The sequence below is a fragment of the Ruditapes philippinarum genome, unplaced genomic scaffold (genome assembly GCF_026571515.1).
Source record: "Ruditapes philippinarum isolate M1 unplaced genomic scaffold, ASM2657151v2 ctg3035_1_1_1_1, whole genome shotgun sequence".
Taxonomy (NCBI): Eukaryota; Metazoa; Mollusca; class Bivalvia; order Venerida; family Veneridae; genus Ruditapes; species Ruditapes philippinarum.
Window position 1 is genome coordinate 172,955 of NW_026856003.1, and position 24,963 is coordinate 197,917.

The 24,963-nt window shown below is 31.0% G+C and overlaps 2 long non-coding RNA genes across 3 annotated transcripts; both read right to left on the bottom strand.

Annotated features, from left to right (window-relative positions):
* Window positions 1-5,323: 5,323 nt before the first annotated feature.
* LOC132745085 (uncharacterized) lies at window positions 5,324-12,575 on the bottom strand. Of its 2 annotated transcripts, none has more exons than XR_009627791.1 (5): window positions 12,415-12,575; window positions 11,699-11,793; window positions 7,466-11,317; window positions 5,939-6,036; window positions 5,324-5,527 (listed from the first exon to the last, which is right to left on the bottom strand). It is a non-coding gene; the product is annotated as an uncharacterized LOC132745085 (long non-coding RNA). The 2 variants fall into 2 exon arrangements; XR_009627790.1 differs by having other exon boundaries at window positions 5,325-5,539; window positions 12,415-12,574.
* Window positions 12,576-16,767: 4,192 nt separating this feature from the next.
* LOC132745081 (uncharacterized) lies at window positions 16,768-20,705 on the bottom strand. The gene is made up of 3 exons (XR_009627787.1): window positions 19,366-20,705; window positions 18,240-18,336; window positions 16,768-17,903 (listed from the first exon to the last, which is right to left on the bottom strand). It is a non-coding gene; the product is annotated as an uncharacterized LOC132745081 (long non-coding RNA).
* Between the last annotated feature and the right edge of the window lie 4,258 nt (window positions 20,706-24,963).

The window sequence follows — 24,963 nt, forward strand, 5'->3', positions numbered from 1 at the left end:
ATAGAGGCGATTTAACTAAGTCCTCCATAGCGGCTCTACAACCAGCGACGTATAGAGGCGATTTAACTAAGTCCTCCATAGCGGCTCTACTACCAGCGACGTATAGAGGCGATTTAACTAAGTCCTCCATAGCGGCTCTACAACCAGCGACGTATAGAGGCGATTAAACTAAGTCCTCCATAGCGGCTCTACAACCAGCGACGTATAGAGGCGATTTAACTAAGTCCTCCATAGCGGCTCTACAACCAGCGACGTATAGAGGCTATTTAACTAAGTCCTCCATAGCGGCTCTACAACCAGCGACGTATAGAGGCGATTTAACTAAGTCCTCCATAGCGGCTCTACAACCAGCGACGTATAGAGGCGATTTAACTAAGTCCTCCATAGCGGCTCTACTACCAGCGACGTATAGAGGCGATTAAACTAAGTCCTCCGTAGCAACTTTACTACCAGCGACGTAACAGAGGCCGATAGTCTTTGACATATGACATAGCATTAACTTAAAAATCATCAACATTTAATAGTTCTCATATGTAACTTAATAAGAATAGTAATAAAATTTTAATGATATCATAATTGTTTACGGCTTTTTAAACAACGTTCTGTAACGCCGAAATAATTACGTTACAAGAGAACGATTAATTGATAATTTCAAATGCAATGTGATAAAAGTGATATCTTTGTTAATGCGAGTAAATTTCCTAACAGTTGTTGTTGTATATTTGTTTTAAAAATGTAAAATGTTCAGTTGTTCATCAATGTCGTGAACTCAAGCCAGTACAGGCACAAAGAACAATTTACGTTGAATATTATCATCATAAATACTTTAATCTTTATAGTCTTATTTTGTTTTATTAAATGTGTACATAGTCAAGTGTCGGTTTCTTAAAATTCGTAAATGGTGGAATATAATGTAAGCGTCATGCTTGGTTTTAAAGTTTTTTGCTGCTCGCTTTATCGGCCGTAATACAATTAGTCAGTGTTGAATACTGTAGAATAAGAGAAAATAAGAATCCCTAAAGAAAGCCCAACACGGCAAAACTGAAAATGTTGCAGGCTCGGTTTGATTGAGCCTGTTCATGGACAGTACTGTCAAGTGCAAACTACCGTCCGCGCCCCCTAGCACCGGCTTAAGCAGAATTTAACATTTAACATGAACTGGTACAATTCCGCAGATGTGTTCATATGGCGGTTGTCATGGAACCTTCAATGTGACACGTAAGTGCCATTCCATGAAAAGCGGCATATGGTCCCCATGTAAAAAAATGTGTGTGCCGTAAACGAAAAAACAATGGGCGGAACTAAATAAAATGAAATTTTGAAAGGGGATCAGAGGTTATGAGGCCTGCATATCACAGATAAGACGTCAAAAGACAAATTTAAAAAAGCAGGCCAGATATCCTAAGGGTGATTCAACAGTATTCAAGTGAGGAATACTGGAACCACTTAACAAGAAAATAGCCGAATAGAAATAACTAAATTACCACAATCACAACAATAATGTCGTGCAGAACGATCTTTTAGGATCGGAAATATAACATCTGTGATTGAATGTACGGGGCGACTTTTTACAGCGTCCAACTTAAACTAAGTGCCAATTAGTACTTTTTTCGATATAATTCATTAATTTTCTATAGTTTGTATTTCTCTGAATAACAGGTTTCATTATCCACAAGGAAGGGAAATGTATGTGCTTCTTCCTTTCTTATTATAGAAACAAAAGTTCCTATAAACTTTTTTCCCTTTATAGAACTCAAAGCGGAAATGGGAAAATATTTTGAAGTCAGTGACTGTTAACATTTCAATAAAGTAATAATTTTAGGCATTTAGTTTTTAACACTGACAAAGTTTTGGTTATATATTAATTATTTCACATACCTTCAGCAACTTTTGACAGAATAATTATTCTTATCGCCAAAACTGCAACCAGAAATGAAATGAGCAGTAATTTAGCAATTCTGGTGAAGTGCTTTTCCACTAGGCAGAATAAGAAGCTTCTGTCATACAAAATGTAAATATATGGTATCCTGTTAATACTGCATAGGGTTTGAATAAGCTATAATGTATAACCTTGAAAGTTTTTGACAAGTTTATTTTAATCCCATTTTAAAGTGGTTGACATATGATTTACCAGACTACAGACACACAAAGTAATAATATATGATAATGATTGATGATCATCATACAATATAATCGTATTTTAAATTACAATACACAAACTTATTAGAAATGTTGCACTTTTAATTATGTCTCATAAATAAACTGCAACCTTTTATGTTAATATGTTGTTGCTTTTATGATCTGATGGATCGCTTCTTTTCAAAACAGCTTTACGATAACATGTATTTCAAATTTTCCGCCTACTATAGTTATATGTGTAAATGTACAAGATATTTTTGATAGTTTACTTACAAATATGCATGGGTATCAAATTGTTGGTAAATTTATAATTTATCAAGGGGATATGTCTGATTATTTAGACGGCGTAGATACCATCATATATAGGAATGTGGTTAATTTTAACAAACATTTTGTATGGCGTTTTGTATTGAATGATTTACTTTTGTAGCAGCACAGGGTAAATTTGTTGTAGTGTTTTATTATATTATTTTCTACTAATGAACCCCTAAATTTGCTTTAAAATGTTGAGCTAATTTGCCGTTCAGAGATTTAATTTATGCTTATCGTAGCCCTCTTGTTGTTATTATTATTATAATTTAATATATAAAATTATATTTATTTCCCTTTCTTGAAACAAATGTTTATCTTTTTTCTTAAAATATATAAAATAAACATTTATGACACGAAGCTTTCTCAATAAGATGAAGTTCTGGCTTAAAGGTCATAGTTATGTACAGTGTCAATTTATCTTTATGATTGATTTATTATGAAAATATCGTCGTATCTTAGCATATTTCCTTTAAATTTGAAAAATTATTTTATGTAAATTTGAGTATGTTATAAGAAATGCATTAATAATAATCATGGGTTAAAACAAACAAATTTGAAGAAATGATGCAGAGCTGTGTTGTTAAAAGTTTTCTAATGTCAAAGGTCAGAACAAATTTTTATTACAAAACAGGAAAAGGCAATACCTGATTTCCACCATAATTCATTATTACAAACTTATTGTATCATACAGGTTGGATGAAATTGGATAAAAATTATCAGAGCCTTATTTGTTTTATTTATTCATATTATTATTTATTTAATGTATTAAAATAGTGTAATTTGGGATTCATATAAGTTTCCAAACTTTTTAATACCTCTCATATTAGTCCACATTTGAGATAAAACCAGAGCTGCATCAGTACCAAGGGTGTAGTACTTAAGTACCAGTACCAGTACTTGGCAAATTATGCAGTACCATTACCAGTACCAGTACTAGATTTTAGCTCGGTACTGCAGTACCAGTACTTTTTTTGGTGAAGTAATTAAGTATCAGTACCATTACTTTTATATATTCATCAAAGTTTGAATAAATACAGTGTCAAACAAATAATTGCAAATATTATTCAGCAAAGAAATAAAATCATAATTTACTTTAAAGCTGCATACCTCCAGATGACCCAAAATATTTCAAGAAAATTAAACTTGGAAAAAAATTACTAAAACTTTGAGAAAAGTAAACAAATTAAAGATTCAAGTGATAATTTATATCTTATGTGCAATTATCATAAAACACTTAAAACTAAACTCTTTTAATGATAGGTTGCTTATGGAAATAATAGCAAGACGTTTCTTTTTTACATAATACACAAAAAATGTAGTTTCTAACAACCATGATTAAAATTAGGAAGTTTTTTCTCTGTATTTTATTAACAAATGTACGAATTTTATGATGCCTAGTTTTTAATTTTTCAAAATGTTTTAGACACTAAACCGTAATCCTAAGTCAGTCTAAATAAGCAAAGAATAAAACATTAATTTATTATAAAATTGGGAAAGCAGGCTTAGCTTATCATAACAGGAAAAATTTATCACAAACATTCACTTGAAACCATATATAGGATTAATTAATATTAGAATTTATATATTTATAAAATGTTAAATGAAATTATCCAAACACAGCATTTTGCTTTCTTTTCAAACAAATAATCTCTACAAACTGTTGTATAATCTTAACAAATTATATTTTTAAGTGTTTTTATACAAAAAGGGGATGTCAGGATTTCTTTTGTGTGAATTATAACCGCTAATAATGTTAAGATGTTTAAACAAAATTGATGTTTATGTATGTAACTTAGGTCAGTATGTTGCTCTCTCTTTACGTATGTTTTCTCATGGGTCTAAGATTTTCTGGTATTTAATTTGAAAATAGAATATCTAAAAAAGTTTATTTTTAAAGTCATGTATAAATTTCCTGACGAAAGGTCTTGTTGACTTAAAACGCCAGCAGTCATCACTAAGAATAAATTTCCTATTGTTATTTATTCGCAAGTGAAGAATACATTGAAAGAGTTCTACAAAGAGTTTAATTTGAAATAGTTATATCTCATTCGTAACTGAATTTTATATGTGCACTGGGAAAACTTACAGGAAATTATTATAGATTTTAACTTAGACATATAACAAATTTGCGCTTACGGTAGGCATTAAAACCCATTCAAACAAACAAAACGGAAAAGTGATTGGTTTATTTCGTTTTATTGTGGTATGTTAGTTTTGCAATACACATCTTCGTAGCATTTGTAAAAAAACACATATTTTACCTCTAACGATCGTATATAATATATATTTACGTGATCTAACATAACTACTAAGATAGAGCCTATTTAAACCTTCTGATGACAAAAGCTTGCGGTTTTATGTTCAAGCAAGCAAAGAATTAATAATGACGGATAAATACAGCTTGAACATATGCAAGGGGTTGTAGGCTCTGTACATTACCACTACAGCTCAAGAAGCCAATCGAACCGTTTATGACACGCTCACTTTTTTTATTCATATTATTTGATATGATATGAAATTGGTATGTCCACAATGGCGCATAGATTGTACTGAGTTTAGACAAGATCAGTACTTCAGAATTAAATACGAGTCATGTCATGGTCGATTGAAAGGTGTTTTGTAGACTGGGGATCCAAATGATATTGTGAATAATCTTATTCTCTACCTCTTCAAATGTGAATCTGGACTACCATTTACGAAATGAATGATCTCTCAAAGGAGATTGTTAGATCTATAGAATTGCTCTTGTACGTACACGCAATTCGCTGAAACTATGAAGGTCATGAAGCGCAGATTATAAAATTAATTTACGACTTTTGTCCTAGACAATAATAACTCAAAACATGTTTTGTCCTGACAATAATAACTCAACAAAATGTATTTTTTTATTTTCAAATTTAATATAATTGATGACTTTTATGCATGAAGGAAATACAGAGTGTAAAGAAGAGAAATAGAAAATACTAAATTGATAACAAATTGCTTATTTTATCTTGGTTCTTTGCTGACAATCTTGTTTTGGTAACACTGGTATTGGTCAATTGTTGTTTAGATGTCTTGTTGAAGTCCTTTAGTCCTAGTATTGAAACTGGTACATAAAATCAGGTAAAAATATAAATTAACATACTTTAACTAAATGGTTTACATCTTAAACGGAATAAGACATTGAAATAAATTTTTAAATCAAATTTTATTGTTTTTGTTAACAGTGCTATTTAACTCCAAAATAAGTGAGTTCTAGTTAATGTTTTTTAACGAATTTAAAATGACTTAATTAAATTTCCATGTTAATAATTATAAAGATAATAGACATTATGTATATTTATTGTATAAAAGTCTGTCATATTTGTTCATCAATGTGGTAAACTTTGCTTAAGATGGTAAACATTTCTAACTGTTAATATAATATCACGATTATATTATTGTTTGTCCTTATTTTGCCACTATTACCATTAAGTTAATAGTAAAAAGAAAAAAGGAAACTCACTGGCCACCTGCAACATCTGAGTCTTACAGGATATCCACCACATATCCCGCAGTAATAAGTACCAGGTCGGCAGTAACCGACATAACAGCTATTTTGAGCTGAAAAGATATCGATTCGTTTTTATTAATTACTAAGCTTTATTGTAATTAATACAAATAAAAGAACAGCATCAATACAGTTTATAACAAGGCAGTCTGAAGGATAGCTAAATCACAACAATGATCTTGATGTTGTGTCATGCATATCGTTAGCACATAGTCTCACGATGGTGATAATATGTGCCAAGTTATTTAAAATCTTCCATTCCTTAGAAGTAGCCACAACCTGGATGTTGTGTGCCCTGCAGATTGTGTCATGGTGGGGATCATTTGTGTAATTTTAAACCTTAAAACTATCAAGAAGTTATAGAGCAGACATGAAAATTAGATGTTTTTACATTGGACCTTTGAGTGTGACCCTGACGTTGAAGTTTGTGACTTGATTATTGTGCTCTACAATGGTGATCATTTCTGCAGTGTTATCTTTAAAACATTGCAAAGGTTTAAATGTTATAAGGCGGACATAAAATGTAGACTTTCTAACATTTGACCTTTAAGTGTGACCTTGATCTTGGAGGCAGCAACCCAATTATTGCGCTATGCACATTGTCTCATAATGAATCACTTGTGTCAAGTTATTAAAAAAACTTTTCAGTGCTTAAAATGATATGGAGCGAACACGAAATAAAGACTTTTTACACTTGACCATTAAGTGTGACCTTACCCTTGGGGTAGCAACCCCGTTATTGCGCTCTGTACATCGTCTCATTGATCACTTGTGCCAAATAATTTAAAAAATATTTCCAGCGGTTTAAAAGTTATGAAGCGGACACAAAAGTGTTACAGACGGACTGACAGACGGAGGCCATTGCCATAATCCCCTCTCCGTTACGCGGAAGATGTTTAAAAGTGCTATTCAAAGTCAGATATATTTCAATGGACAATTGTCCGGGTTCTTTTTAATGTTAAGAGCAATAACAACGAAAAAGGGACTGGCAAACGTATAAAAAAACTTTCTCTGTTTGCTATTACATGTAAACGGTCGTGATGCGGATTGGATACAGAAACGGTATGTAGTTGTAATTGTAGTTGTAATGAATCAGTAACATCACATTACGATTCAGTATTTTTCAACTTTTTTATTATAATTTATGAAGTTTGTTTAGTTTGCATTTAAATAAATTACAGCATTGCCATAACTGCAGTAAACGAAAATGAATGTTTTTCATTCCTTCCGTTTGTATATTAAAAATTGTATTAACAAAACTTCATCATATGAACTGTTTTGTCCATTTCAGAAAACACAACGGCCGCAGTAAAAAATTTTGAAGCTAGTGACTTTAAGCATCATGAAACGAATATTCAAGTCAATAACTGACATACACCGAGCATTTCTCAAAAAATCATTGACAATAAAAATAAAATTCTTAAATTCATTTACTTTTTTACAATGACATAGTTATGGCTATATATAAATCATTTCACATACCTTCAGCTATTTCCGGCAAAATTGACACCGCCAAAACTCCTACCAAAATATTAAAAGCAGTAATTTAGTCATTCCGGCAAAGTGCTTTTCAACAACGTAGAAATAGAAACCCCAAGATGATATGTATCAAAATTAGACCCATCAAGACTTATATACACTATACTTGGCTGATATTAATAATAATGTTTATCATTCATCTTTCAAAAATTTTCTACGAATCCTTTCTCTCCTAAAATTAGTAATGGATGATTTATCTGGCTACAGAGGTTTCAAACAATAATTAATGGCAATGATTTTTGAATATATAATTTATTATGCATAATTTAATAAATAGTTAACCATACAAAAACTTACTGTATATACATGCATATCAAATTTAAATATATACTTTAAACACAATTAAGATAATTATGAGGCACGACGAGAGAAAACCGCGGAACAAAAAAATGTGCACTAACGTCATATACACCTGTAAGCACGAGAATGTTTTTATCGTTTATAATTGAGGATTTTTTAAAGAAACATCGCATTCTTTGAAAATTAAAAAAAAATGTTTACAGTTCGAAATAACACCGACGTTGATATGCTTTGAAATGCAGACGAATAAATTAATCGGCAATATTCATCAGTGCATGTAACTTACGTTTCTAAATTAAATATTTCACCATTACCACGATTAAATGTTGAATTCTGCTTAAGCGTAGACGGTAAGATGCACTTTCCAGTACGATCCATGAACAGGTTGGCTGCAACATTTTCAATTTTGTTGTGTTGGGCATTCTTAAGACATTCTGTTTCTCTCAACTATTTTAGATGTCCAAGTCAATTGATCAAAAAGAAAGAAATACACTCTTTTTTTTCTTTAATCTTTTAAAGTTTATTGGTGATCTAATTTAAGATTTATTAAGGAATAATTAAATCAGTCAAATGTTTAATTATTGTCCTATTTAGCGACGCCAGTGCATGGCGTAGTCTCAAATCGAATGCCTTTTTATGCTGTTATTATTTACAGTTTATGTCATGTTGTGTTAATTAGTTGTTGTTCCAATCATTTGTATTTATTTTTTTAACTGAAAAACATTTGCATCGAGATATTCTTATGGGAATGACGGGCTCAGCTTAACAGCTAATACCTTATTTCCGCCTAATTGGTAACACTAAAAGCCAGACTCTGAATATTGTTGTGGTTAACATTGAATACATTGGTATTTTCATTTTTTCTTATCAATCTTAGATTTAGTTTATTATGTCTTCACTGTTTATTTATTTTTGTGTTATGCATTGTTTATTGTTGTGTTATGTATACTGTTAGGTTATTTTTTGGCCAGGAATGAATTTTTAAACACAACTTATGGAATGGCGCTAAAGTGTCGCATTGAAGGTTCCATGATAACCGCCGTTTGAACACATCTGAAGATGTTTCTTAATTCAAAAATTAACCATTTTCATGTTAAAATGTTGATATCTGCTTAAGCCTGTGTTACGGGCTTGGACGGTTGTTTGCACTTGATAGCTCCGTCCATGAACAGGCCCATGGGTCAATTTTAACAGGGTCAAAATTTAATGTCACACCGGATCTATCTGTGATGTTTATTTATAGAAGCTGGTTTAAAATGTCTGTAAATATTTGTTTGTCATGATATTTAAGGCAAGATTCTTTGCTGGACGTTGATTGTCGTAATTCGCGTAATTGCTGGATGACCCAAACATGAACCAGTCAATATACACTACTTTCATCTAGGATGAAACGCTGAGTTCAGGAAATCTTATTTTTGGTGTTGTTTAAAGGTTAATTGGAAGAAGTACCCCAGCGGGACAAAATTTTTGAAGTTATGAACAGGCTCAAATAAACCGAGCCTGCAACATTATCAATTTTGTCGTTTTGGGTGTTCTTAAGGGATACCGTTTTTAATTATTTTACAAATATTTTTTTAAACTGCTGACAAGAACGTTTTAATATGAATATAAGTGAAAGACATTTCATTTAATTTTGAAATTTGATTTAATTGTTATTGTCTATTTGTAAATATTCATCTTCATTAAAAGTTAAACTGTTCAGTGATGTTCTCATATTGTATATTTTCTGGTGGCACAGTTCATAAATTTTTGGTATTGTCATGATGTAGTTATTGAAGTTTTTGTGGGTTATCGGGGGTTTTATTATTAAATAACAATTTATGTATTTTTCGTTAATAATTTTTTATGAATTTAAAGGAACTACTAAGAGGAAATAAACTGATATTTATTTACCTTATTCTAAAAACTTGTAGTTACTCACTTTAGGCTAAACAATTAAAGTGACAAGTTATATGTCGTTTGCATTTAAACTCAAACCAGCAACACAACAAAAGAAGTCAATGCTCCAGAGTGTTGAGATTTGTATTTGTTTCATTGATGATATGTTAATTGCTTTATTACCAGATCTGTATTTTATTTATTATTATTTAGGCAAATATTTTACTTAAAATGATTTCTTTATTCTATGTGTATTACCAGGTTGGCGAATTTGCAAAACGTATTACTGTTAACTTTCTTTTTATTGATGATATGTCAGTTGCTTAATTACCATGTCTGTGTTTTTATTATTATTATTAATGCAATCATTTTACTTAACAGGCTGGCGTATTTGCAAAAAAATAATATTACTGTTACCTCTAATGAATTGCATGAATGAAAGATTGTTATTTCATAACCAATTAGATTAAATGGACAAATGTGATTTCCAATGTAATCCATATAAATGTACCTTTATGAACTAATATTACTTTAAGTTCAGGCTATATTTATTTAAGCTTTAATCTTTCTTATTCTCATCTTTAATGGTAGAAAGACAACACAGCAGCAAAACTTTACTAATGCTTTAACTCATCTTGTGTTTATTTAAACAAAAACCCTCAACAAAAAGTAAAAGCAATCTTTATCAAGAAGAGTAGTCTGCATCTCCTTTTTAGTGGAAAAATGAAATCGAATATTTGTAAACTTTACAATACAATATCAACTGTTTATCTAGATATTATTAACCCTTAACCTAATGTTAATGTATTTGTTCGAATTTAAGATTTGAAACGTTCCTTTGAAAATTAATGGATTCAAAGTAGAGCTAGCAACCGTATAGAACGTGGGAACGAGTGTGCATCAGGCTCGCATTGCTCTATACTTGCAAGCACGCAAAATATTTATATTGACGAATAAAATACAGCTTGGACATATGCAACTTATGCTTGAGGTTGTAGGCTCTGTACAGTTAACCACTACAGCTCAAGAAGATACCTGCACAGGTTTTGAAATTGCCAGTTTTCATTGACAAGGGATTTGCTTTGGTGTTAATGTTTAACCATTATTAATTATTCAATTGAATAAAGATGTTGTTGTTATGCCTTGCCTTGCCATGGTCGATTGAAAAACGTGTTGTATGATTGCAGATCGAATGCTTTTGTGCTCTGTGGGCAACTCCTCTCCTCTACCTGTTCAAATGTGAATCTGGTTATGTGGGCTTGCATTTACGAAGTATGTGCTCTCTCATAAAAGATGGTTAGATTAATAGAGTTGCTCTTGCACACAAATGTAAAATTGTTCAAATCGATGAAGACTAAAAAGTCGTGTAGATTTTTATCCTAGACAATAACAAAAAACAAATTGTATCATATTTATTACCAAATTTCATTTCATTTGTGTTTTTTATGTATGATAATGGTAAAACGTTAAGAAAAAATAAAGAAAGTTGTAGATTTAAAATGAATTGCTTATTTTATCTAGGTTCTTTGCTGACGCCTTTTTGTTGGTAACACTGGTATTGGTCAATTGTTGTTTAAGTGTCCTTTACGAAATCCGTTGGTACTAGTATGGGTACAGCTAAATAAATTCAAGTAAAACTATATGTTAACAAATTGTAGCTAAATTGAGTTTTATCTTAAACTGAATAAGAGTTTGAAATAAAGTATTAAATACAATTATAGAGTTTTTTAAACAAAACATTGCAACGGCTGAATAATTTAATTCAAGTAAATGTTTTTTTAAACGTGTTTTTATAACAAACTTGTATATCTATGTTAATGATTATTAATAGATTATAAATGCTTTGCATATTTATTGAATAAATGTCTGCCATGTTTGTTCATCAATGTTGATAACTTCTCTTAAACATGTGTATCATTTTGAAAAGTACTAACATTGTATCATCACGTAAATTGTATTTACTTTTTGAAAAGATTTATAAAAGACAGATTAACTCACCGGACAACATCTTCTTATTACAGGGTAACTGCTACAGTACCCGCAGAAACGAGTGCCACCTGGACAGTATCCGTAATAACAATCACCATATTGAGCTGAAGAGATAATGATTCGTTATGCTTCATTTCAAGCTAAGTTCCGGTAAATACAAAAAATATCAAATAAATTAAATAGAACATAATAAACTCAGATATATGATCAATTGTCCGTTTTATAGTAATTGTAGAGTAAATAGCGACAGCCAAGATCAGCGACAGACATCAGTATAAAGACCTTCACTGCTCGTCTGAAACTTTGACATCTTCGGACGTAAATATCGGCTAATGGCAAGCAGAAATACAGTAAGTTACCTTTAAGTACTATGTGGCACAGTAACACGAAACAGCTATTCAGTTTTTTATACCATAGTTTTATAATTTATGAAGTTTCTATAGTTTGCATTTCAATTCATCATTGGGGCCATTACCATTCAGTGAAGAAGAATTCATATTCTACATCCTTCCTTTTTGAAGAAACAAAATTCGTAACAACTCCTATACCTTTAATATATAGAACTCATAGCAAGTAAGAGACGTAGTGCCTTGGCGCATAATGAATGTTGCGGATATTGTAAACAAGAACTGATATACGCACAACCAATGCATCAAAATATCATTATCAATAAGAATATAATGTATGTACTTTTGTACACTAACATAATTACTTATTTTACGTACCTTCAGCAACTTCAGGCAGAATTGAAATCGCCAAAAACCCAACAAGAAATAACAGCAATAATAGTTTAGCCATTCTTACGAAATATTTCCAAATACGTAGAAAGTCCAAGGATGCTATGTGTCAATATTGAGTGTCTAAAGACTTATATATATATATATATACTGTACCTGTGTCATAATGTATATCCATGACCTTGCGAAATTTATCTTTGAATACATTTTTGTCGATTGGGTAATTGATGAGTTACCAGACCGCAGAGGTTAAAAGCAATAAGTAATAATAAATGACTGAAGATCATGCATATAATATATACGTATTTTGATAGATAGAATTATATTAAAAACTTCAAATTACTGCATATTGTAAATGTCAATAAAGCTGAATTCTACAAATTAAAATTTAAATTTGCTGAGTAACGTATCACAATTTCATCTGATCAATTGAACATAGCAGAAAACTGGAAATAGATAGATATATACCAAATTATGCAGATTGCTGTCTTTGATCCGCTTTTCTGACATACTAGCAATGTTCAAGAATGATGCTACATTTATTGCAACACAGAAAGAGCAAGGCATATTAATATTGATCCATGTAATTATTCCATTTGACCTGCAAGTGACAGAAATTTGGAAAATGGCAACCAAGTGACAAGGCATAATAAGAATGTATATTTACACAGAATATAAGAATATACTAGTACGTGCTTCATGCTACTTTTTATAAGTGTGCTGCCATAATGCTAGGGACCTTTTGTTTGCAACCTGGGATAAGATAGGGAATACCCATATTTGCCTAGTTCCTGAGTATTTCTATTACATGTACCAAAGAGTAAGTGTTCAATCTTAAAAAGAAACCTTAGCAGTGTGGATAAGCACTTACGGGATTCACAACAAAACGTTGCAATTGTTCATTACATGCGTTATAAGTTTTTTTTCTGGAAGGACTTGTTCCGAACTGGTACAACACTATTGGTCTGTGTTAAAAATAGATGTAAGGAAATTATGAGTGGACCAATTACGATCTCACGAGCTACTGAAAAACTTTTTAACCAAGTATTGACATCAAAGAAGAATTCAAAAATACCTTTTCAAAACTAGTTGTACATTGAAGACTTATTTATATTGTACAGTGCTTCTGTTAGCTACAATGTATTATCTTGAGATTTTTGAAAATGTTCTTTGAATCATGTTTTAAGTATATGATAAATAATAATTCAAACCGCAGAGGTTTAAGGCAATAATTAATTAAAAAGATTGCTTAGTGTCGCTAAATATAGAATCCGTATCTTGATACATAAATAACCATACAAAAACTTACTGTATATACAATGTTCCCGAATCTTAATTTGATAAATAAACTATAAATATATTAATGCTGAAAGAAATTAAATTGCAATTAAAATATAGGTGTGAAGATTAACATATGGTAATTTAATCAGTGTAACAAAAACGGCTTACTGGCAAAAACATATTTACACATAATTCCGATTTTCGATTGGTTGATTAAGCTGAAAAAAACTAGTTATAGTCAATAATACGAGTAACTGTCAACGCTACGTTTATAATCACTGCAAAAACAATGATTTTAGAAAATTGGTCAGTCGTATCATTCGATTTTACATAGACATTAAGAAGTGTAAGGAAAATAGTTATCAGAAATAAGATACTCATTCCTACAGGACTGATTTCTTTCCCCCTCTTCATCGAACTTTGCTTATGAGCAGTTAGGTTCTTTAAGAATCATCATACTAAGATAAATAATGACCAAATAATGATCTATATATTTCAGTGTTGTCAAAATACTTACCAGTACTTTCAGGATAATAGCGTAAAGACATGAGACAGAAAGTATCACACAATATGTTTTCGAAAATAAACACTGGCAGAAATATTTTCAGAAATGCTGATTACATGGATCAAGTGAAGTACTGAAATGTAAAACTATACAAAAGATAATATAGATATATTTACAGATCGATAGTTAAAGCAATCAGTAGCCCATTTGCAACGCTTTTCATGTTAAGCCATTTTGCAAAATAAAAAAGATTATTGTGGAAAAACGGCGTGATAGAGTGATCTGAAAATATGCACGTCAGTTGATTCAAAACCTCGGTCGAGTCCCTATAATACTGATATATGACTGAAGGCAACAGAGAAATTATCTTCTTATCAAGAATTAAATTTCAAAAGCCAACCAGTACATAATCATCCTTTTTTCACATAATTTGGTTGAAATCCCGTAAAAAATAAAGGTAGATTGATACAAAATAGAGGAAATATTTCATATGTATACAAATTTCAAAAGAAGCCATAATTTCACTATACATGATTCACTATAAATCAATTGTTCTGTAAAATTAATGTTGAGAAATAAAGGAGATGAATAACCAGGATGCCGTTTTATCAACAAAGACGGTCGTAACTGCGATCTTATCTTACGACCGATACTTACGACCGAGCTTACGATTTCCGCAATACCGTTTTATGAACACGGTCGTACGCCCTAAGTCGCAGCTTAGACCATTTTCGGTCGTACGACCGTATAAACAGTTACCATACAGTTGAAAGTACGTTTCCGGGTCACGTGATTTCCCCCGCACCTGTCAATGTAAACACGACTGCATAATAGATGCAAAGCATGGAGGACATTTAATACGTTTTGTTTCCAAATTAACTCAATAATGTACAAAAAAACACAATAAGTCTTTTTGAGTTAGAATGCTATTTCTTTTCTAATAGAAGATTTAAAAAAAATATTTTACATGGGATACATTGTATATTGATCTTTATTTAATAAAAAACGGTAAAAACAAAAAGGTACTTTCGCGAAGAAAAAAATATAGAGATGCATCAAAAAAGAGGACATAATATATATCCGTCTACAAAACGATGTCAAATTTTTTAAATGCCTTCTGCGTGTTAGACACATTACTTCTAAAAAATACTTTAGCATCTTTCTGATCATCCTTAAAAACGGCTAAGGATACTATTAAATATCACCAATGACTATGTAAATATATCCCTTACATCCCTTACCGCAGATCGGTAAGAATATTCTGAATAAAAGTCAAAGAATGTGATAGTTTTCATCATTATAATCTTTCAGCCGTACAGTATCTTGTAAAAGCAAAAGGCTTCCGAAGCATAGCTACTGTTTTAAGATTTTTTTTTTACTTGGAACAAAGTGATGTTGATCCCTTGAATACCCACCCCAAAAGGGTTCAACCTTCTTGGGCCATAATTTTGAAATTTAAGTTTACATGCCCAATTAAAATTAAAAAAAATTACAGGGTCAAGTAAAAATGAAACAAAAAACTAAAAAATCCTAAAAGTCTTTCTTAGCAGTTTCAGCTAAAACAATACTGGGCTCCTTCATATTTACTGGACAATCGATTTACCGGACAAAATCTATTTTTGCCGAGTAATTTATTTTTTGTTTCGATTAAAAAATCATCCGGTCTGAATCGTACACACTATTTCTATTTCAAAGAAAATAACAACAAAACCACTCTCGGGTAAATATTGTTGATTCAGTTTCTTATTTACTATCATGCCAGTAATTTCATGGCTAATTATCTGTTCTGCGCATACCAGAATATTGAGGCCCTTGATAAATTTCACTTTTAATTCTTCACACCGTTATCTCAGGAGACAATCGTGACAGATTTTAATGATTAAAAGTAATTTTAAATTTATTCCAATAGTATGTCGTTGTTGTCTTGTAAATTAAAAAATATATTAGGAAACGGGTTACGTCCAAGGGAGGAAACTCTACATGAAATGTAAATAAAAATAGATTTTATGGCTTTTTTAACATGCTACATGATGACCAAAAGGGAACTTTATAACAAAGAACAGAATTCCATTTGAATATCAAAATGTTTCATACTTTTAAGGATCATGAAGACGCAATACGTTAATTGAATTAATAGTGTTAATTTCAATTACACCCCAAATATTGGCCTCTTCGTAACAAGCATGGCTGCCTGGGTTCTTCAAAATATCTTAACCTTGACATAGTTTCGATGATGATTATTTAAAGATAAATTTAAATTCACGACTTCAAAAAATTTTAAAACAATGTCCGGTAAATTGAGCTGTTTACACGATTTTTTCTCTTATAATGCCCTACTTAAAAGACACATTATTTCGTTCAAATTTTTAATTTTATGTCCGATAAAGTAATGTTTACGTGTTATAAAAACCCAAAATTATTTTGGTAAAATTCCATCCTTTTTATAATTATTTTAAAAAAAATAACACTGAAAAAACATATTTTGTCCTCCTAGTATGTCTGGCTTATTTGTGAAGAAGGTATCTACAGAACAGAAAGTGTTAGAATGTTACAAAGTCATTTATTATTATTCCAGTATGACAATAAATAAATATAAGACAGTAAATTATGACATTGAAATGACATGCTACAAATTTTTCTAATTCATATTAATTCTTTATGATACCTGTTGAGAATTAATGTACATATCTACTAGAAAACAATCTTGAAACTACATAACAATATAAAAATAATCATTATGTTTTAACAGACACAGAGTACTATTCAGACAAGAGCAGTTAAGACAAAGATGATTATAAACTGAGGACATTAAAGATAAAATGCCACTTTCAGGGAATTCTGTAGAAAGTTTCACAGCTTTACAATTGTTTATTTTAATTATTGTCCTTTTTGTGTTATTTTCTTTGTGTTTTTAATATTCATCCCAAAATTTTTTAATGCATTCAAGTAACAATAAATCAATAAATATCAATATAAACACATATGTTACATTGATTTATCTCATGTTATTTTACTTTCAGATGAATTGTAACACATAAATCTTTGTTTTTGTAAAGTCACTTTAATCCAATTGAATACAGAGAAGAACATCATTTTGCTGTGTATTCCTTTCAAGTTTTGAACATGAATCAAACATTTCATAATGTTATTCAAGAGAATGATTCAGTAAAGTTATCACTTCAAGAAATATAGATATTTGATTTTGACATACATGAATAGCTATAGTTTTGACACTTAAGACAAGTGAATATACAGTCAGTACATACATGTACTATCCAAAGTATATATTCAGAAACAACTTAAAGACCTTAACCTATGTATATGTTTTCATTAATCATTAAAAGCATTCATATAAAGCTTCTTACATGCATTCAGGGTAATAATTGTAGATCACTGACTGTCCCTTTGTGACCATACTTAAGTGTTATTTTTATTCATGTGCATGTAGAAACAAAGTTATTATGGAATGTATTAAATTATACAGAATGTACCTTATTCAATATAAAGACCTTACAGATATTGGTAAATTAATGAAATGTTTAATAGTCTATATAGCTTTCTTCTTAACTATCCTTTGTTGGCCATATAACAAGGTTACAACACTTGGCCCCTGTAAGGGAGAGCTGTCCCTGGATATTGATTCCAATCATAGGAAAGTTTAGCTGTAAACCGTCTATCATTCAGCAGTAATCTGAAACATTACAGATAATAATCTGACTTAAAATCAAATAATGATACAATATTTTTTTACAAATTATCTCATATGAAATGTCATGAACAGATTAATATGAAAATGTATAATTCAAATGAAATCCTTATACACTAAATGTGAATAGTTTTTATTCAATAATTCTGTATGTCTTTGAAATATGTAAATTTGTCAGTCACAGTCATTGAGCTTTTAAAGAAGTTCTTACTGTTGATTTTTTTTTATATTCCTCTATAACTGTCAGTTCCCTGACAGTGTACATGTAAGGTCATTTTACTTTTATATTACTGTTTCTAAAATAAGTTTGTCACTACTGACCCTGGTGGTATACAGCCTCATCATTGTTAAAGTCCTCTTTTACAAACACATTGATCAGCAGATGCACCAAGTACTAACTATTCATGCTGCCTTATATCTGTAAGGAAAATCAGATAAAAATTCAGCTACAATTTCATAGACTCTATTATAGCATGTACATGTATAAACGAAAATTAAGTGATATCTGAAAAGATTTCTACTAGAATAATATCTACATAAACTTTAACAAACTTATGAGTTAATCTTATAATGATTCCCACATATCTAACTTTACTACAATATATAATATAATACAATAGTATTTGTTTAAATGTGGAAACAAGACACTTAACCTCTGAAGACACTACACACCCAAAAATCAGTAAGACACTTCACCCATCATCCCTGATTATTTCCAGAATAAATATTTCAACAACAAATAAACCTCTTGTTTGTTAAATTTCTTTTTTGGATTTTTTTAATAAAATGTTTAACTCCGGGCAATTGTCAATATTTTTAACACTGACAAGTTAACTTGCAACATGGAACTTTGATATATTACACCATTTTCTGAAACATTACATGAAAGACAATTTAAAGTATCAATGTGACATAAAAATAAAGAAAAATCTGCTATATAATTGTTGATAAAAGATATTGTGTGTGATTTTCAACATAACTATCAATGTACTGTCAATCTAGGACATACATGTATTTCCCAGTATCAATGTTAGAACAAATGAGGTGTGAAAGATATATCTCATATCTAAGATAGTAGATCACCCACTTTAAATGACAAAATAAGTTATTTTAAATAAATGCAAACTTATTTTTAAGTTTTATTGTGATAATTATATTTTAGAAAAAATATAATGTACTTAATTGATTATCATTAATATCATATAAATATATTAGGGGAAAGTAGTATCTCTATTTTGATTTGGTCCATACTTACTTATATAACAAGAAATGTGTTAAAACAATGAATATTTTAATCACCATAATTGATTGCATTTCACATGTTCCACCTTAATTTGTGTAAAGCACATAACAACACATAACCAAAAAGGGAGGTGTAGTGCTTTAATCAGATTTCATAGAAAGAGGGGTGAAGTGAACTCTAAAACTGTCTATATATCAAACTCACCTGTCTGCACAAGTTACTTGTCCTTTGTTTACAATCCTCTTTTCATGTCACTGTGATCCGCCAAATTGGATCTAAAGATGCTCATTTCGCATACATGTACATGCTTTACCAAACAACAGTGCTGCAGTTTCATTTGCATTCCCATTACAGCACTGTACTGTAGGTTAACTGAAGCATTTTGTTGCTAAATAAAATCTTTTAATTATGGATATATAACAGGCTTTCTCATTGGTCCTTGTTAGGTTAAAATTTCACGCTTGACAGTTTCCATAGTATTTGTATTAATACGCCTTTTCTTATAAATAGTCGTTTTTGGTGCTATTTTGGTTACAGTTTTGTTAGTCACGTTTGTTGATTGACGCTTTAGGAAAAATTTGAACTCCCTCCCACCCTTTTTTCTAATTTGTGTGTATTGTATGCTTGTATTTTGTTTGTTTCTTTTGCCATGTCCTTTGTTAATGAATGTCTTCCGCTTTATGTACATGTACATTTGTTGACTTTGTTTAAGCTTTCAATGTATACTGCTAAACGTATATGCAGGGGTTAATCATTTCTGTGTATAATGCTTGCCTTCATATATAATTGTATAGTCTTGTATTATATAGGTTGTATTGTCTTTTATATGTCTTTCTTTCTGGCGGATTCGTAGTATTCATATTAGTTATCTAGCTGTTAATGGTCACTGTTACTTAATCGATGAAGTAATGTTATTCATGATGTGACTATCTGTTATACCGTAATATAATTGTCGTAACTAGTATGAATTATTTAGGATAATAATTTTGTGTATTATTCATTTTATACCTTTGTGAATTAATAACGAGTCTTCCTGCTCTATTAAAACTGATTATTTCTTACTTCGAGTTTCTGGTTATGACATATTTATAATGTTGCCATGTTGATTTCACACTATTAACACTTGTCTTTCACCTAGATACTGTAGCAACTTCATTGAAATGTCTACAAAAGAACATACTTAACTAATAATACCAATCAAAGTGGTTTTATAGCTTGACAATTAACACAATTGTTATTGACAATTGTTAGATCTATGTTCTGTCCGAAATCTGCACTGTCCGAAATTTCCGTACTAAAATATTTCGAACAGAAAAGTAGGAAACTGTATAGAAAATTGTAAGAATCATTTGCTAATCTGGCTACAGATGTGACAGGAGTTATCTTAAACACACATATATATGTCGGTTGTACTAAAATGAAAGTAATATAACTAACCATAGCTTCTTCATGGAAATTATCCAGAGATTAAACAGGAAGTGATAGTTGCGTCCCTGGGATGTTTAAATAGAATCAGCACTGTACATAAACATGTACGCAAAAAAACCTACGTTAGATGAAAACTTCAATTGTTCAAATATTTGTGTCTGAAAGTTCCTATCGGGAATTATGCAAAAATGGCCGCCATTTTTAAGATCTTAAGCCTACTTACGACCGGTCTGATGCAGCCTTAAAGTTACGACGTGTATCTACGACGTCTTAGCTACGACCATGTTGATAAAACGCGACGTAGCCGTAAGATCGGTCGTACGACCAAATCTTAGCTAGGACCTGGCGTGCGACCGTTGATAAAACGACACCCAGAAGTGTAGTTTTCTTTTTTGTAAAAATGTTATTTTCTGTCAAGAATTATTCAATTATGAAACCTTGAATTTATGCCCAATGGCACTGAGTGTCAATAATTCTGCAAACAGAAATCAATTCACATTCCAGGAAAACACACCATGTTCCTCTGCTCATCACTTTTCTCTACTACCATGTATATTCTCCCACATTCACTTCGGGATGACTTCCCAACACTTTTCCGAAACCGCTTTAGCGAACTAATTGTTCATGGATTAAATAGTATATACCATCTGAAAGCTCCCCGCTTCCCGCCTTTCCTTACTCACTCATTTTCTTTGAAAATATCTTAAGTTACTTTTGATCTTATTTAATTATCTGATTGTATATTCTTTCATTTTTCGTTTGGCGTACTTAATCAGTAACGATTTTCATTTCGGACAGAAGAAAAAATTATGTATTTTCAGATTCCCCCTAAGAGGGCTCAACAATATTACCAAACATAATGTTATCTTGCAATGCCTGCGGCCGCATGTACAGTAAATCTTTGCTCAGTATCTTATTTCTCATTTCCATATCAATCACACGTGATGTAGCAAGTAACAATTATTAGTTTCTTTAGATTTCTGCTTTATCAGGCACGATATCTATTCTTTCGGGTGTTCTCTTATTTTCTTCTTTGATATAATTCCACATTTTAGATATATATGAATCAAGAAATGGAGTAGTTGACGGTATTGTTTAATCAACATCATCATTCATCGCGTTAAAAAGATCCTGGTTCCTGATTCTTTGATTGAATGGGCTATTGAATGCTGAATATGTTTTATAGTTTTAAGTTTGCTAAATATGGGAACCAAAAAGGTCGTTAAATAGGGCATATTTTCAAAATAACTAGTGTTGATCTGCTTTTAGATTTCAGATAAAGAGATTGAACCCTATGATATTTACATAAAAAATTGCAGATGACAACAATTCAGTTACAACAAGGGTAAAAATGGCAAAACGTTTTTAGTTTTCAAAACGGCTCATAATTACCAGGTCATTGTTTCTTGAAAATGATTTCCCATTTAATTTACCCTGTTTTAAAGCAGAACAGAACAGATGCTTCTTTTTAATATTTCAAATGACGCCATTAAAAATGCAATATTACGCCTCATATAAAACTGTATCTATAAGTGTTGCGAGACTACAGTTCGTTTTGTTCGCTTTTGTTTTGTTTTTTGTTTTTTACAAAAAATATCCAGTACTCAGGCATCTCATTAGTCAAACCCCATTCCCCTGACAAACGAAATACGGAAATTAAACAATCTTATCTGATGAAACTGTATTAGATAGTTTGTTTGTCTTGTTTGCTTGTTTTTGTTGTTGTTTTTATTCATTTTTTTTGGTTGATTGATTGATTGATTGGTTGTTTGTTGCTTTGTTGGTTGGTTGGTTGGTTGGTTGGTTGGTTGGTTGGTGGGTTGGTTTACGCTTTATAAAGAGTCTATATCACATGTTTTCAGTATTTCCTTGTACATTAAAATATCTTTTTCACAAACTGATAGCCTCAATTCTAGGCGCCTTTCTATGACATACGGACTATAATGTCAGTAGGCAAGGTCCTATAGGGCTAAAAGTCTCCCTAGTCATCATGGTCGATACATTTCCTATAGTCATTTATTCGCAAATGATAAACAATGAAATAGGGAGAGTTTGTTTTTTGGTGTGGTTTTAGTATTGTTTGTTGTTTTTGTGTGTGTGAATTTTGTTGTTGATGTGTGTGTGTGTGTGTGTGTGTGTGTGTGTGTGTGTGTGTGTGTGCGCGCGTGCGTGTGTGTGTTGTTGTTGTTTGTTGTTGTTGGGTTTATTGTGGTGGAGGTGGGGTATTGGGGATTTATGTTTATAATATAAATATATTTTTCATTAATAAATTTTAAATGAGTTTAAAAGGATTATTTATAGGAAATGAAGTAATATTTATCTGGCTTATTTTATAACTTGTACTTACTCACTTTAGGCTAAATAATTAAAGTGACAAGTAATATGTCGTTTGCATTTAAACTCAAACAAAGAACACAACGAAAGAAGTCAATGCTCTAGAGTGTGGACTTTTGTATTTCTTTTTATTGATGAAATGTCAGTTGCTTAATTACCATATCTCTGTTATAATTATCATTATTAATAAGCAATACTTTTACTTAAAAGGTTGGTGTATTTGCAAAAATAATATTTCTGTTACCTCTAATGAATTGCATTAATGAAAGATTTGTTATTTTATAACCAATCAAATTTCATGGAAGACATTTACATAAAATGTGATTGTTTGATGTAATAACTGTACTTGTTTCAATATTAACCAAGTTGAATGATAACACAATTTATATTCATTCTCGAGTTAAAACTTGGTACCATTAACTTAACGTTTCGTTAATAAAGATTATAGATGGTCAAATAAAAAGAGAAAAAGGAAATATGTCATCAGATAAAGATTCAACTAAGCGTTAGGGACAAATCAGTATGTGCTTTAAACACATTTATACGAATCGTCACTATTTTCTTAAATTTCAAAACGAAAATATTTCAATGTAATATAATAATAATAATATAATGTACCTTTATGATTTACCGTTACTTTAAGTTCAAGCTACATTAATTTTAATTAATAATCTTTCTTATTCTTATGTTTTATTACAGAAAGACAACACAGCATCAAAACTTTACTTATGCTTGAGCTCATCTTGTGTTTATTCAAACAAAATCCCTCAATAAGTGGTTAAAACAATCTTTATCAAGAAAGGAAGTCTGTATCTCTTTCTTTAATAGAAATATAAAATCAAATATTTGTAAACTTTACAATACATTATTTATTAACTTTTCAATATTGGGCAAGTTTTCACTTCAAACTTAAGGCTAATAAACAGTTCAGCACGACATTTTGAACATAAAACCAGGCCATTATGCAAACAGTACGGCCTTTATGAGAAAACTCGGATATTATGAGGTTTGAGAATTTGATTAGCTCTCCAGGTCGGCCATTATGAATCTGCTTTTTTTTCATTAAAAACGTCACCATTTTGAATTGCCGCAAGGTAGGTTTCTGAGACATTTTTAAAACAAGAATTTCATTTGCAATACCTCACAAAAACGTAATTTCGCATTGGTTACCCAGTACTTAACATTTTTAGGTTGTGTGTAGTAAATTTATAAAATTGTCAATAATTAAGTATTTTCAAAATGGTCTTGTTATTGGGCTTTAGATTGTAATATTAGCCTTCTGTCTTTGGCCTCAGGGTAATATGACAGTCTTCAGCCCAATAAGAAGGCCATTATGAAAGCACTTAATTATTAACATTAAAATAACAACTGTTTATCAAGATATTATTAACCCTTAACCTACTGTTAATGTATTTTTCCGAATTTAGTTTGAAGCGTCCATTTGTAAATTAATGGATTCAAAGTAGAGCTAGCAACTGTATAGAAAGTGCGCAGTCTTTACGAGCGTACAGGCTCGCCTTGCTCTATACTTGCATGCACACGTATAAATACAGCCTGAACATATGCAACTTAATGCTTGAGGACGTAGGCTCTGTACATTTTACCACTGCAGCTCAAGAAGAAATTATAACTGGTTTTGAAATGGCCAGTGTTTCATAAATATCTAAGATACTTGTATGGTACTGAATTCACAGCGGAGGTAAGCTTTGTTATTTCTTCTGTAAATTGAGCTTGAATCAGTATTCGATAGGTAAATAAGATAAGAGGTTGTTATGCCATACCATATCGTGGTCGATTTACAGTCGTGTTGTATGATTTGGGAGCGAATGCTATTGTGCAAAATGTTAATCTCTACGGGTTACTCCTCTACTCTACCTGTTCAAATGTGCATCTGGCTACGTGGACTTCCAGTCACGAAGTATGAGATCTCTCATAGTAGATCTTTGGTTTAATGGAGTTGTTCTTTCACACAAACATAATAGCTTTCAAATCGATGAAAAGGTCATATACTTTTTCATCCTAGACAATAACAATGTAACA